Here is a 13,086-nt window from a genome sequence, read left to right on the forward strand (position 1 = left end):
GTGAGCCAGCACCGCAGGAACTGATAGTTTCATGAGCAGCCACAGGAAGGCTGCTGACTCGTGAATCAGTGTCCATTCAGGGCCTTGGCAGGAAAGAACCTGCCAAGCCTGGGCTTCTGGGCCTTCAAAGATCCCTAGCCCACACCCCTGCTCTTCTCCACATGAAATCAGGGGTCCCAGGGTCAGAACGGGAGCCGAGTGGTGAGGAAGGTGTAAAGTGGGAGTCCAAGAGGGTGCTGGAAAAGCCAGACAAAGAAGCTGGTACGGGGAAGCTGGTGGCACTTCATGCCAGGCTCTGGATCCAGATGTGGCCCTGTGTCTGTGTGTTCCTGCTGTTTATAATCAGCAAATCCATGCTTATGGAGTTGGCTTCTTTTTGGTCAGTGGGCCAGCACCTCATGCTTTTCAAACACATGAAAAATAATGAAAATGGGTTTAATGACTGAGATGGCTTTCAGCACAGCTTCCTCTGAGAAGATATTTGGAACCCCCAGAAGATGGACACACAGGAAACAAGTAAGGGCCCATTTGGGACCCAGCTGCAGGACAGCCGTCCCCTCCAAGAGCCTGACAGGCCTGCTCGGGCCCCCAGCCTGCTCCTCTCCAGTGACCCAGGCAGAGGAACTTTCCATCAAGGCAGGGCCTGACTCAACCTCTCCCCAGCAAACCAGACACCAGCCACCAAACTGCCAGCACAAGAGTTTCCATAATGAGAAGCTTCCAGGAAAGCCCCATAAAACCTTTACTGTAAATTCAATAAACTGGATTTCAAACATGGTGCCTGGGTTGGGGAAGCCTGGAGCCACTCTGCCGCCGTCTGCCCCCTCTGCCATCTGCGCTCACACAGAGGTAGGCGTTCCAGCCCAGACAGAAAGGCAGCCCCACCCGCATCCCCGTGCCAGTCCTCCCATTCCCAAGTAGCTTCTACACGCCCTCCCCACACCACCAGCACCACCCTCTCAGCTCAGGCCAGGAGGCAGAGGAGCCTCGTCCATGGAACCTCCGGAAGGATGAAGCTTGACCAACCACAGGGCATGAAAAACAAGCCCTCCAAGGCCCTTGACCACCCTGGGGGCTACAGGGCTCAGCTCCTTGACACCTGTCAGAGCCATTGCCTGCCTTTCTGTGCCCCATACTATTAGTCCAATCAAGGACACCCAGCCATCTAAGACCAGGAAAAGGAAATACACCCTCCAATACTCAATCTAGATCCAGAAGACATCTGACTCACAGTGACGGAGTCAGAGCATCTCTCCCTTTCTTGGTCAAAAACCTTAGCCCCTCACCCTGATCTTTAGCATAATGTCTCACCACCCACCCCTAAACACTAAGACACATGAGTTTCTCCCACACCTTCACTTTCTCACCCAAAATCCAGCCTCACTCAGGTATCCCAGGGCTGAGTCATTCAGGGAATCAAAAACACATCTGTGGGCCACCTGGCCTGGGTCTATACAGAGGCAGAAGCAGGTCTGAGCTTTCAGTCCACACTCGGCCCACTGCACCTGGGCAGTGGGTATCAAGACAGGTCACAGCAGGGTCTGTGCTGGGAAATGTGACTGAGTGGACGAGGAAGAACGTGGTGGCTTCGGTGGCAGGACCCAGAAAGTTTATGTTTGATCAGAAAGTATAGGGAGTACCTCAAAACTTTGGAAATGGGAAGGGGCTTAGAGATTACCCAACTCCACACCCGCATCATGCAAAGTGAGGAAACCGTGGCACAGAGAAGTGAGGTGTCTTGCCCACGGTTACACGTTCACTCTTTCACACACTCAGTAAGCCATCTATGGGCCAAGTCCAGTGCCACAGTACGTCAGCTTCCTGACTCCCAGACACACACTCCCCAGCACCTCCTGCTTCTGAAAGAACAACAGCAGGGACCCATGGAGCATCAAGGGCACAAGGCAACGAGGCATGCTGTGAGAACACTGGATTCACAGAAGACTGATATCCATGTGGCCTTAGGAAGATGGCATCCCTGAACCTTGATCGCTTCTTTTGTCCAGTAAGTCCAGTAATATCTATATCCCACTTTCTCACTTGCTGCAAGTGTCAAATGAGAGCATATGTAAAACCGAATAAAGTCACTCGGTTGTGTCCAACTCTTTGGGACCCCATGGACTGTAGCCCGCCAGGCCCCTCCATCCGTGAGTATTTTCCAGGCAAGAATACTGGAGTGGGTTGCCATTCCCTTCTCCAGGGGATCTTCCCGACCCAAGGATCAAACCCAGATCTCCTGCATTACAGGCAGACTCTTTACCATCTGAGCCACCAGAGAAGCCCCCATGTAAAACTAACAATCCCTATGTAAGGGAGGGAGAGAGGAATAGATAACAGAGCTAGGTTAGTACCTGGAGGCTTGGGCAACCTCAGCATCCAGAAGGAAACTGATGTGTGGCCCAGCTCCTCCCAAGCACCTGAGTGACACTCCACAGACCAGGGGTCCTGCCTCGCCCACCTGCTGAACCACAGCTGTCGGAGGCAGCATCTCAGGAAGCAGACTTTGCAGCATGGTCCACACCCCTGACGCCTTCCTAGAGTGGGCAGAAAGTGAAAGGCGTAGTGTGCATTTCCCCTCCTCCGGGTGATAGGGTTTCACATTCCTTCCAGCCTCTTCGCAGGAGGACCATGGAATCTTCTCTGCAAGGCTGTCTAGAAGACTTCCCGCCCCCGCTCTGTGCAGACACTTGGGCTGTGTATATTTTCCACATTTTTTTTTAAACTGCTTTTTTTGGGAAGCGATTTTCCTCCAGCCCTGGACCAAGGACAAACCAGTCAGAGCTTGCCGTTGTGAGTCCAGAGGGCAGCCAGGCATTTGCCTGAAGGCTTGTGGGGCACCAGTACTGCCTGTACTTTTCCATGAATGGAAGGAGGCAGAGGGGGGTGGCAGCAGGGTCGGCTTCCCCGGGAACGGCATCCTGGAGATTTTCCCAGCTGGCTTTGGGGAAGTTACTCCAACCTGATCTAGTCCAGCTGTGGTGGAGGCCCTGATGGGTGTGAGGATTCAGACTATTAGCACTGATATTTAAACAGTAGGTGGTCCTGATGCCCTCAAACCAGTTTCCTCTCCCTGATGGAACTGCATGGCAGTTCTTCAGCCTGGGTTATTATTTGCACATCTTAAATACCCTACCTAGACAGCATATTAAAAAGCAGAGATATTACCTTGCAAACAAAGGTCCGCCTAGTCAAGGCTATGGTTTTTCCAGTGGTCATGTATGAATGTGAGAGCTGGACTGTGAAGAAAGCTGAGCACCAAAGAATTGATGCTTTTGAACTGTAGTGTTGGAGAAGACTCTTGAGAGTCCCTTGGACTGCAAGGACATCCAACCAGTCCATCCTAAAGGAGATCAGTCCTTGGTGTTCATTGGAAGGACTGATGCTGAAGCTGAAACTCTAATACTTTGGCCACCTCATGTGAAGAGCTGACTCATTTGAAAAGACCTGATGCTGGGAAAGATTGAGGGCAGGAGGAAAAGGGGGTGACAGAGGATGAGATGGTTGGATGGCATCACTGACTCGATGGACGTGAGTCTGAGTGAACTCCGGGAGTTGGTGATGGACAGGGAGGCCTGGCGTGCTGCAATTCATGGGGTCACAAAGAGTCAGACACGACAGCGACTGAACTGAACTGAACTGAAATACCCTAGGCTTTAACACTGGTTGGCCTCACCGATAACCTGTGCTCATACCTCAGCCCAGCCTAATCCTAGTGAGACGTGGAGAGTGAACTTCTGCCACCAACAAGACAGATTCGTGATAGAGGGTTTTGAGGGAACACAGGGTATATGAAGAAGTGGTTAAATACATGGAATTTTTAGGATCTGACATATTCAAATTCAACTGGCTCTACCACTTTTTAGCTGTTGTTACTTCTTTGTGTTTCAGTTTCCTCCCCAGTGAAACGGGCTTTCCCAGTGGCTCAGCAGTAAAAAATCAGCCTGCAAAGCAGGAGATGTGGATTCGATCACTGGGTCAGGAAGATCGCCCGGAGGAGGGCATGGCAACCCACTCCAGTAATTTTGCCTGGAGAATCTCATGGACAGAGGAGCCTGGTGGGCTGCAGCTCATACATTGCAAAGAGTCGGATATGACTGAAGTGACTGAGCACGCAGGCACCAGTGAAAGAGCTTGCCTCAGAGTATGGGGCAGGATACATTTAAATGATACATAAAAAAGGAATTATCGCTGTGCCTGACACAAAATTGGTGATGTATTGCAATTGTAAATAAGAGGAGCAGGCTGAAGCCTATGACCTACCCATCCTCTCATGCCAGAATAATGATGCTGTGAAAGCAGAAGGGAAGATGAGGATGGGGGAGGCCCACAGAACCTCACAGAAGGACAATCTCTCCACTTTAGGAGCTGCATAGGATAGCTGGGGTTTTGTGGCCAAGGCCTGCAGGAAAAGAAGAGGTGTGGGCTCTAGTCTGGTTCTTGGAGAACTCAAAGAAATTGGAATTTTCAGTGAACTCACATGTGGTTCAAAGGCAGCCTTCCAATGTGACAACCCAGCTTCCTGTTGGATTAATCCCCTGAAAACACAATGGGATTCTTTCCATACCCCAACCCCACTCCTCAGGTTCTCCCACCACCCCAACTAATGTCCATTTCTTCCTGAAAAACCTTGGAACAAAACTACCACTCGACACTCTACTTTTCTTAAGTGCTGGTTGGCAGAACAATATGTATAGGGTGATTATTCCAGTTATGCGAAAATATAAATATTTTCAATGACTAGAAAACAATATGCCAAGGTTACTATATTCCAAGGTTAACAGTGATTACCTATTGTCTGCAAAGGGTGGAATTAAGAGATGATTTTTGTTTTCAACTTCATGCTTTTCTGAATTTTCCAAACGAATAATTTTAGTTTTTATAACCATAAAACACAATTTTTTTATGGAAATAAAGTTCATCATTGGCTTTTTATACACATACATTAAATCACGCACTCTCCTGCTTAACTCTTTTTGATAGTTTCTCAAGCATATAGAATAAAATCCACACTCCTTTCCCATGGCCTGCAAGGCTGGACATGATCCAGACCCTCCACATGCCTCCAGCTCCATCTCCCGCTAGTTCCTGTCCTCACCCACCAGCTCCAGCCTTGATGGCTTGCTCCCGGGTAAGAATTGCAGCTTCACCATTTAAACTAGCTGTGTGATCTTTGGCAGCCTTGGTTTCCAATTCTGAAAGAAAAAGATACATAAAAATGGTATCAGTTCTGTACCTTATTTCATGTTATTGTCAAATAATGTTCCATTATATGCATATATCTCATTTTACTTATCCACTCAACAGTTAATGGACATTTGGGTTGTTGCAAATCTGGGGGCTATTTTGAACAGTACTGCTATGAATAGTCATATATAAGGTTTTGTGTGGACATATATTTTCAGTTTCCTTGGATATATGCCCAGGAGTGGAATCGCTTGGTCATAAGATAACTCTATGTTTAACTTTTTGAGAAACTGCCAAACTGTTTTCCAAAGTGGCTGCAGCACTTTACACTCCTACTAACAATGTTGGAGAAGGAAATGGCAACCCACGCCAGTGTTCTTGCCTGGAGAATCCCAGGGACGGGGGAGCCTGGTGGGCTGCTATCTCTGGGGCTGCACAGAGTCGGACACAACTGAAGCGACTTAGCAGCAGCAGCAACAATGTATGAGGGTTCCAGTTTCTGCACATCCTCATCAACAATGGCTTTGTCTTTCTTTTTTAAAAGCCATTCTAGTGGGCATGAACTGCTGGTTCATTGTACTTGGATCTGCATTTCTCAATGACTCATGATTTTGAGAATCTTTTCCTGTGCTTTTTTGTCTGTTTGCGTGTCTTCTTGGGAGAAACGTGATATTCAAATCCTTTGGCCACTTTCTCGCCTACTGCTCTGCTAGAGCCTCCAGTACAATATTAAACAGAAGTGGAAAGAATGGAGATCACTGTCTTCTTCCTGATTTTAGGAGAAATGCTCTCAGTCTTTCACTATGAAGTGTCAAGTTAGTGTTATGAAAGGGTGTTCAGTTTTGTCAAATGCTTTTCTCTATCAAGATTATCATGCGATCTTAGTCTATGAATATGGTATATTACAATTGATTAATTTTCATACATTGAATCAACCTTGAATTTCTGGAATAAATCCTTCTTGGTCAGGGTGTATAATACTTTTTCTATGTTTCTGGGTTTGCTTTGCTAGTAATTTGTTGAGGATATATATCTATATTCATAAGAGGTATTGGCCTGTAGTTTTGTTCTCTAGTAATGTCTCTGTCTGGTATCAGGGTAAAACTGGCCTAATAGTCTGACTTTCTCTTCTACTATTTTTAATAGTTTGTGAAGTACTGGTATTAATTCTTCAAATATGTAGTAGAATTAACCAGTTAAGCATCTGGACCTGAGATGTTTTTAAACTGCTAATTTAATCTCTTTACTTGTTACAGGTCTATTCAGATTTTCTATTTATTCTTGAGTCAATTTCAGTAGTCTGTGTCTTCCTAGGAATGTTTCCATTTCATCTATGTTATCCAATTTATCGGCCTACAGTTGTTCACGGTATTCCATTACAACACTTTCTATTTCTGGAAGGTCAAAAGTGATGTCTCTTCTTTTATTCCTGATTTTAGAAATTTGAGCCTTTTTTACTTCCCCCTCCCCACCTTAGTTATTGATCTTTTGAAACAACTGATTTTGGTTTCACTGGTTTTCTCTGCTGTTCTTCTATTCCCAATTGTATTTACTTCTACATTATTATGTCCTTCCTTCTGCTAGCTTTGGATTTAGATTGCTCTTCTTTTCCTAGTTTCTTTAGATGGAAGGTTATATTATTGATCTGATATCTTAATTATTTTAATATAAATGTTCATAGCTCAAATATCTCTTTAAGCACTGCTTTCACTGTAACCCATAAGTTTGAGTATGTTGTGTTTTTATGTTCACTTATCTCAAAGAATTTCCTAAGTTCTCTTGGGACTTCTTCTTTGACCCATTGGTTATTTACATACTGGAATTATCTATACAATCCATGGGATTCTCTAGGCCCGAATACTGGAGTAGGTCGTCTTTCCTTTCTCCAGGCGATCTTCCTAACCCAGGGATCAAACCCAGGTCTTCCGCATTGCAAGCGGATTCTTTACCAGCTGAGCCACAAGAGAAGCCCAAGAATACTGGAGTGGGTAGCGTATCCCTTCGCTAGTGGATCTTCCCAACCCAGGGATAGAACTTCAGTCTCCTGAATTGCAGGCACATTCTTTCCCAACTGAGCTATCAGGGAAGCCTAAAGTACATCATAAAGGTAACTAATAGGTAAATACAAACGGCAGTACAAATATACTTTTATTTGTAACTCTTTTCCAATCTGATTTTAAAGAAAATGCATAAATCAATAATTATAATAAAAGTGTGTTGATGGGCTTACAATGTAAAAAGATATAATTTTTATGACAATAATAGCACAAAGGAGGCAAAGAGTAAACAAAAACCAAATTAGAGCAAACTTTATACTGTTGAAATTAAGTTGGTTCTTGCCAAGATGGCGTCTTAAACACTCAACTAATTGTTACAAGTCTTTTATTAATTTTCAGAATTCTGAAAAAAAAAAAAAAACTGATTATGGCATTTTTTTCCAGTGTTCAAGCTGCTTTTATACAGGAACTGATTTTCAGAGGTTCTTATTCCACCATTCCAAAATGTTTCCTCCTTTAAAGAATGTGAAAGGCAAGTCTCATAGAGTCTCTGTTAAAAAACAGAGCTTTATAATATTTTTTTTAATTTTATTTTATTTTTAAACTTTACAATATTGTATTAGTTTTGCCAAATATCGAAATGAATCCGCCACAGGTATACCTGTGTTCCCCATTGGCATTGATTCACCGCAGTCTCATTTCGAGCCCAGTGTAGAGAGGATCTTATCTCAAACATCACTGTGCACAGGCTTTTGATTAATGGAGTAGATAACAAATGGATACATAAAAGCCCACAAAGGATTATACTCGTCTCAACTGAGAGAGACAGACACTACAAAATGAAGGGATCTTTGAACCCTCAAGCTTCTATAAGCAGACGATAGGCTCAGAAAATAACTCAGCTGTAAAAGAGCTGTTTTACATGTGAAAAGAAGAGTGGCTCAGAAGGTAAGATCAAAATTCCAAGATCCCAGAAGATAGAGCCAAGAGATTCATAAAATTTCCAGAGAGTAGAATTGAGCCCTAATAATGGAACAACCTTGCAATATGAGCTCAAATAGATTTCAGAATTACTATGGACCAGTGACTGCTTGCTATATGTCTTCTATTTTCCTCTTTATGAACCAAAAGATCTAGAACTTATGCCTAACCTACCATTGTACGTTGCCTGTGTGGGGAGAAAACATGTCTTTAGTCCAAAGATCTTCTTGAGAAGAATATACTCAAGTTGATCCTTAAGGACTTCAGCTGAGTAGCCTCATTCACATTTGAACCTGATTTAAATGATGAAATCCTGGACTGCAAGCTGAGGCTATAATGGGATAAGCCTTGGAAGTCTCAGGGGAGGAGATGAGTGTATTTTGTGTATGAGAGGGAATTGTTGTGGCCAGAGAGTAGACTGTGGCAAACTATTCTTCCAAGATAGTCACAATAATATCTCCCATTCCACATGTTTTTCTTACAATATTGTCTTGATATTCTTCCCATTGAGGGGTGGTGTCCATATGCCTTCAACTTGCACCTAAGTGTGTCTGCCTCTATCAACACAGTAAGACAGAAGGAACATTGTCATTTTCAAAGTTAAATTAAAAAAAAGCCCATGTACTGCTGCTACCTTACTCTTCACGGGCACACACTCTAGGAACTCAACCACCAAGTGATGAGAAAGTCCAAACTATCGCACACGGAGAGGCCATGTGTAAGTTTTCTATCCAACAACCCAGTCTAGATCCTAGCCAACAGCCAGCATCAATCACAAACCATGTGACTCCTGACATCTCCAGATAATACTAGATCCAAGCTATTGAGCCACCCCCAATCTTCAAGTCTTTCCAGCTGAGTCCCCAGGTGTTGTAGAGGAGAGACAAGTCAATCCTTCTATGACCTATCCAAATTTCTGACCCACAGAAACTATGAAAGTTAATAAAATACTCTTATTGTTTTAAGTCACTGAGTCTGGGGATGATTTGTTTTACAGCAACACATAACTGGAACATATACCTTGACAATATGGTTAAAACCCCATGCCTGGATATTTGAGTTATTTAATTTTTTTGCAATTGTGAACACCACTGCTATGAATGCTTCTTGTACATTTTCCCTGTGCTGTGCTGTGCTATGCTTAGTCACTCAGTCATGTTCAACTCTTTGCAACCCCAAGGACTGTAGCCCACCAGGCTCCTATGTCCGTGGGGATTCTCCAGCCAAGAATACTGGAGTGGGGTTGTCATGCCCTCCACTAGGGGATCTTCCCAACCCAGGGATCGAACCCAGGTCTCCCACATTGCAGGTGGATTCTTTACCATCTGAGGCAGCAGGGAAGCCCAAGAATACTGGAGTGAGTAGCCTATCCCTTCTCCAAGGGATCTTCCCAACCCAGGAATTGAACAGGCAGATTCAAGTCCCACATTTCCCCTAGTGAACATCTGAAAAAGCATCTTTGGGATATATACTTAGAAGCAGAACTGCTGTTCAAATTTGCAAGATAATGCCAAATTGTTTCTCAAAGAGGTTATACTAAGTTACATTCCATCGACAGGGTATAAGAAATCCTGATTTTTCACTTCGGAGTTCTTACACTGGCTATCCTCTCTGCCTGAAATGCTCTTCTCTAGGCATGCACAATTCACTGCCTCATGCCCTTCAAATCTTTTTAAAATGTCACTTTCTCAATGAGATATACTCTGACCTACTCCATTTAAACTGAAATTTCCCCCACATTATGCTCAACTGTCCTCACATCTTTCTATATCTCACTTTCTAGCATACTATACAACTAGCTAATTATTATATTTACTGCTTCTTGTCCATCTCCTCCCAGAAGAACGTAAGCTATCATAACAACTAGCATATTTGTCTTTTTGTTTACCGCTATGTCCTGAGCACTAAATGTGTATCTAGGACAAAGGAGAAGTGGATGAACTTTTATTGAATAAATGAATGTCTACATCTTTTCCAATTCCCTGTATCAACAGACTTTGTAACTTTTGCCAATTAGTCAGACAAATGTTAACTCATTATTGTCTTATTTTTCCTTTATAACTAATGAGATGAGACTGAATACCTCTGCATATGTTTCTTAATCACATAAATTTCCTTTTCCGTGAAACCCATGTTCATGTCGGAGAAGGCAATGGCACCCCACTCCAGTACTCTTGCCTGGAAAATCCCATGGACGGAGGAGCCTGGTAGGCTGCAGTCCATGGGGTCGCTAAGAGTCGGACATGACTGAGCGACTTCACTTTCACTTTTCACTTTCATGCACTGGAGAAGGAAATGGCAACCCACTCCAGTATTCTTGCCTGGAGAATCCCAGGGACGGGGGAGCCTGGTGGGCTGCCGGCTATGGGGTCACACAGAGTCGGACACGACTGAAGCGACTTAGTAGCAGCAGCAGCATGTTCGTGTCATTTATCCATTTCCTATTGTGTTGTTTATTCTCTTTTTTTTTTTTGAATTGCAAGAATTCTGCATGTATAATCTTCATACTGATCCTTTGCAAGTTACATGTATCACAAATATCTTTTCCCAGTGTATAACCTGTCTTTAAGATGTTTAACAAACAGAAATTCCACTATTCTCATGCCAGATCATCAATGCTGGGGGAGGCAGAGCAGTCCTTTCTAAAACTTTCTTTTTAATTAAAAACATTTTATTGATCACAGGAGATCCATTCATGAAATTTAAGGTATGAAAAAGGACCTCTGAACCCCTCCAGAGAAACAAGCCCACCTACCCCCAGACCCAGGCCCCTTTCTTTCACTTAGCCTCTTCACCGTCTCCCCTCTGGCAACATAATGAGAGACAACACCATCAATCACTCCCTAAGAGCTGCCAGGTGGGCAAGAGGTGGGGGGAAGTGGAAAAGAGCCCAAGGGAAGGAGTAGCCCTCCCCCTGCCAGAGGACTGGACAAGTCCCAACAGAGGGCTCCAAGGGGCACTTAGGGATGAGAAATGTAGCAAAAAATGATGATAAGAATGGGAGGTGGGGGTAGTGAACTAAGGAGAGCTCTGGCTAAAGCAGAAACAAGAAAATTTTTTGCACTTTTTTACAAAATGGGACACCCTTTCAGATGGGCCCCATTGAGGCAGGGGACAGTTAGGGTAACCTCTGTGCCTCTTAGAGAACCAGCGTTGGTGTGACCCGCACACGGCACAGGTTCCTGGAAATGAGCAGACATCAAGGGGCGGGGACAGAGAAGGGAATGGCATTGCTTGAGGCCAAGGCTTTCTGGGGTTCAGACCTTCACCTTGTCATTCACCGATGACAGGCTTCCAGAGGCTTCTTCGGCTTCACAACCCAAGAATAAAGCTTCACAACCCAAGAATTTTTCCTGAATGGAGGAGAAAAGAGGAAATTTGAAAACATAGACGCCAGAAGATGCCCCTGTCCACCTCCCTAAGATTAGCTCAGCTATCATCAGCACATAACCTGCAGGGATTTTCAGAGTCCCAAGTGGCCCACAATGGATTGAGTCACTAAATCTTATTTCAAGTGTTCAGACTTTGCCTCCAGTGAATATTTGGCTTTGATACTTCCTGTCATCTCTGCTGAGAAGAGAAGCAAAGCCAGTCACAGCTGCCAGAGTTCTGGGCGTAGGTAAACCTCCTGCTTTAGGCCTCCCTCACCAAATCCATGGGGAGACAGGCAGTGCTGAGCACTGGACTGAGAGGCAAAAGAGCCAAAGCCTGCTCAAATGTTTCTCCTCGTGCACATAACAAAGGAGTTGTTCCCCTTGTTTTGAAAGGGAGCACAAGCCAAGAAACTGAGAGGCTATCAGGTAGAGAAGGGAGTCCAGGTCTGCCCTTTATCCTAAACACATGCCACAGAAAAGTATCAAATGAACCTCTGTGTCCTGCAAAATGGCACAAGGCACCCAGAAGAATCCCACTGGGCAGAAGCTCAGTGCCAATCCCCCAGCCCTGCAGACATCATCAGACCTGTGAGCATGGGATTTCCACCTCCAGGATTCCCTGCTGCTCACAAGCCCCTCGGCCTTTCAGGAAATGTGGTCCCAGCCCTATGGGGTAACTTCACGAAAGGGAGCCCCACATCCAAACTGTTATAAGAGGGCTTGCCCTCAGGCCCTCGCTTGAGACTCCACACGCAGACTGGTTTACCCACAGAGGGGAAGCACAAGTCCTGCCTCCAAGGAGCTTCCAGTCTAAGGAAGAAATCATGCTAACGATGCACTTGATCTGAAGGGTGGAGCAGTCCCTGATGTCAGGTAAAGTGCCTTCTCCAGAAAGCTCCTCAGCGCAGGGAGGCCCGTGACTAGGCAGAACAGAACAGAATAAAATGTGAATTTGGTGAAAAAAATAAGATATCCAGTGAAACTTCAATTTCAGATGAACAAGGAAACGTTTTTTTTTTTTTTTTTAGTATATGTCCCGTGCAATATTTCAGACATATTTAAACTTAAAAAAAAAAAAAAGATTTCTTCTGCATTTGAAATTGAAATTTAACTAGGTATCTTGTATTATATCTGGCAACTCTAGAACTGAACAAAACCACAAGGCCCAAACCTAACTTTGTATATGCAGTAACATGTGAGCAGGGAGAAATTAAAAGGTCAAAGCATAAAGATGCTGAGGGAGCAAAAGTAGTGGCTCAGAGTTAGCAGGAGGCGACTGGATCTGTGGGCTGCCCGGCAGTGGCAGGGTTATCGGGAATACCTCAGATTCTGACTGCCCCCATAGGCTGCTGCCAGCTGCATTCCTGTCCCTGTGTCGCAGGCAGGATGGGATCCAGAGAGAGAAGTCCCGAAGTCCAGCAGCCAGCTGCGTCCACTTGTCCACTCGGCCAGAGCTGACACAAAGCACTCTGGGAGGGGGCGGGTCAGGGGTGGGGCCTCGAGGAGAGGCGGTGCCAAGATCTAGGGAATGCAGGTCGCCACCCAAGGGA

General features: G+C 44.9%; 1 long non-coding RNA gene across 1 annotated transcript; it reads right to left on the reverse strand.

Moving 5' to 3' along the window:
- Positions 1 to 1,882: 1,882 nt before the first annotated feature.
- On the reverse strand, positions 1,883 to 13,019 carry LOC112445967 (uncharacterized). The gene is made up of 4 exons (XR_003033984.2): positions 12,858 to 13,019; positions 12,303 to 12,456; positions 11,432 to 11,515; positions 1,883 to 5,192 (listed from the first exon to the last, which is right to left on the reverse strand). It is a non-coding gene; the product is annotated as an uncharacterized lncRNA (long non-coding RNA).
- Between the last annotated feature and the right edge of the window lie 67 nt (positions 13,020 to 13,086).

Source organism: Bos taurus, chromosome 3 (genome assembly GCF_002263795.3).
Source record: "Bos taurus isolate L1 Dominette 01449 registration number 42190680 breed Hereford chromosome 3, ARS-UCD2.0, whole genome shotgun sequence".
Lineage (NCBI taxonomy): Eukaryota > Metazoa > Chordata > Mammalia > Artiodactyla > Bovidae > Bos > Bos taurus.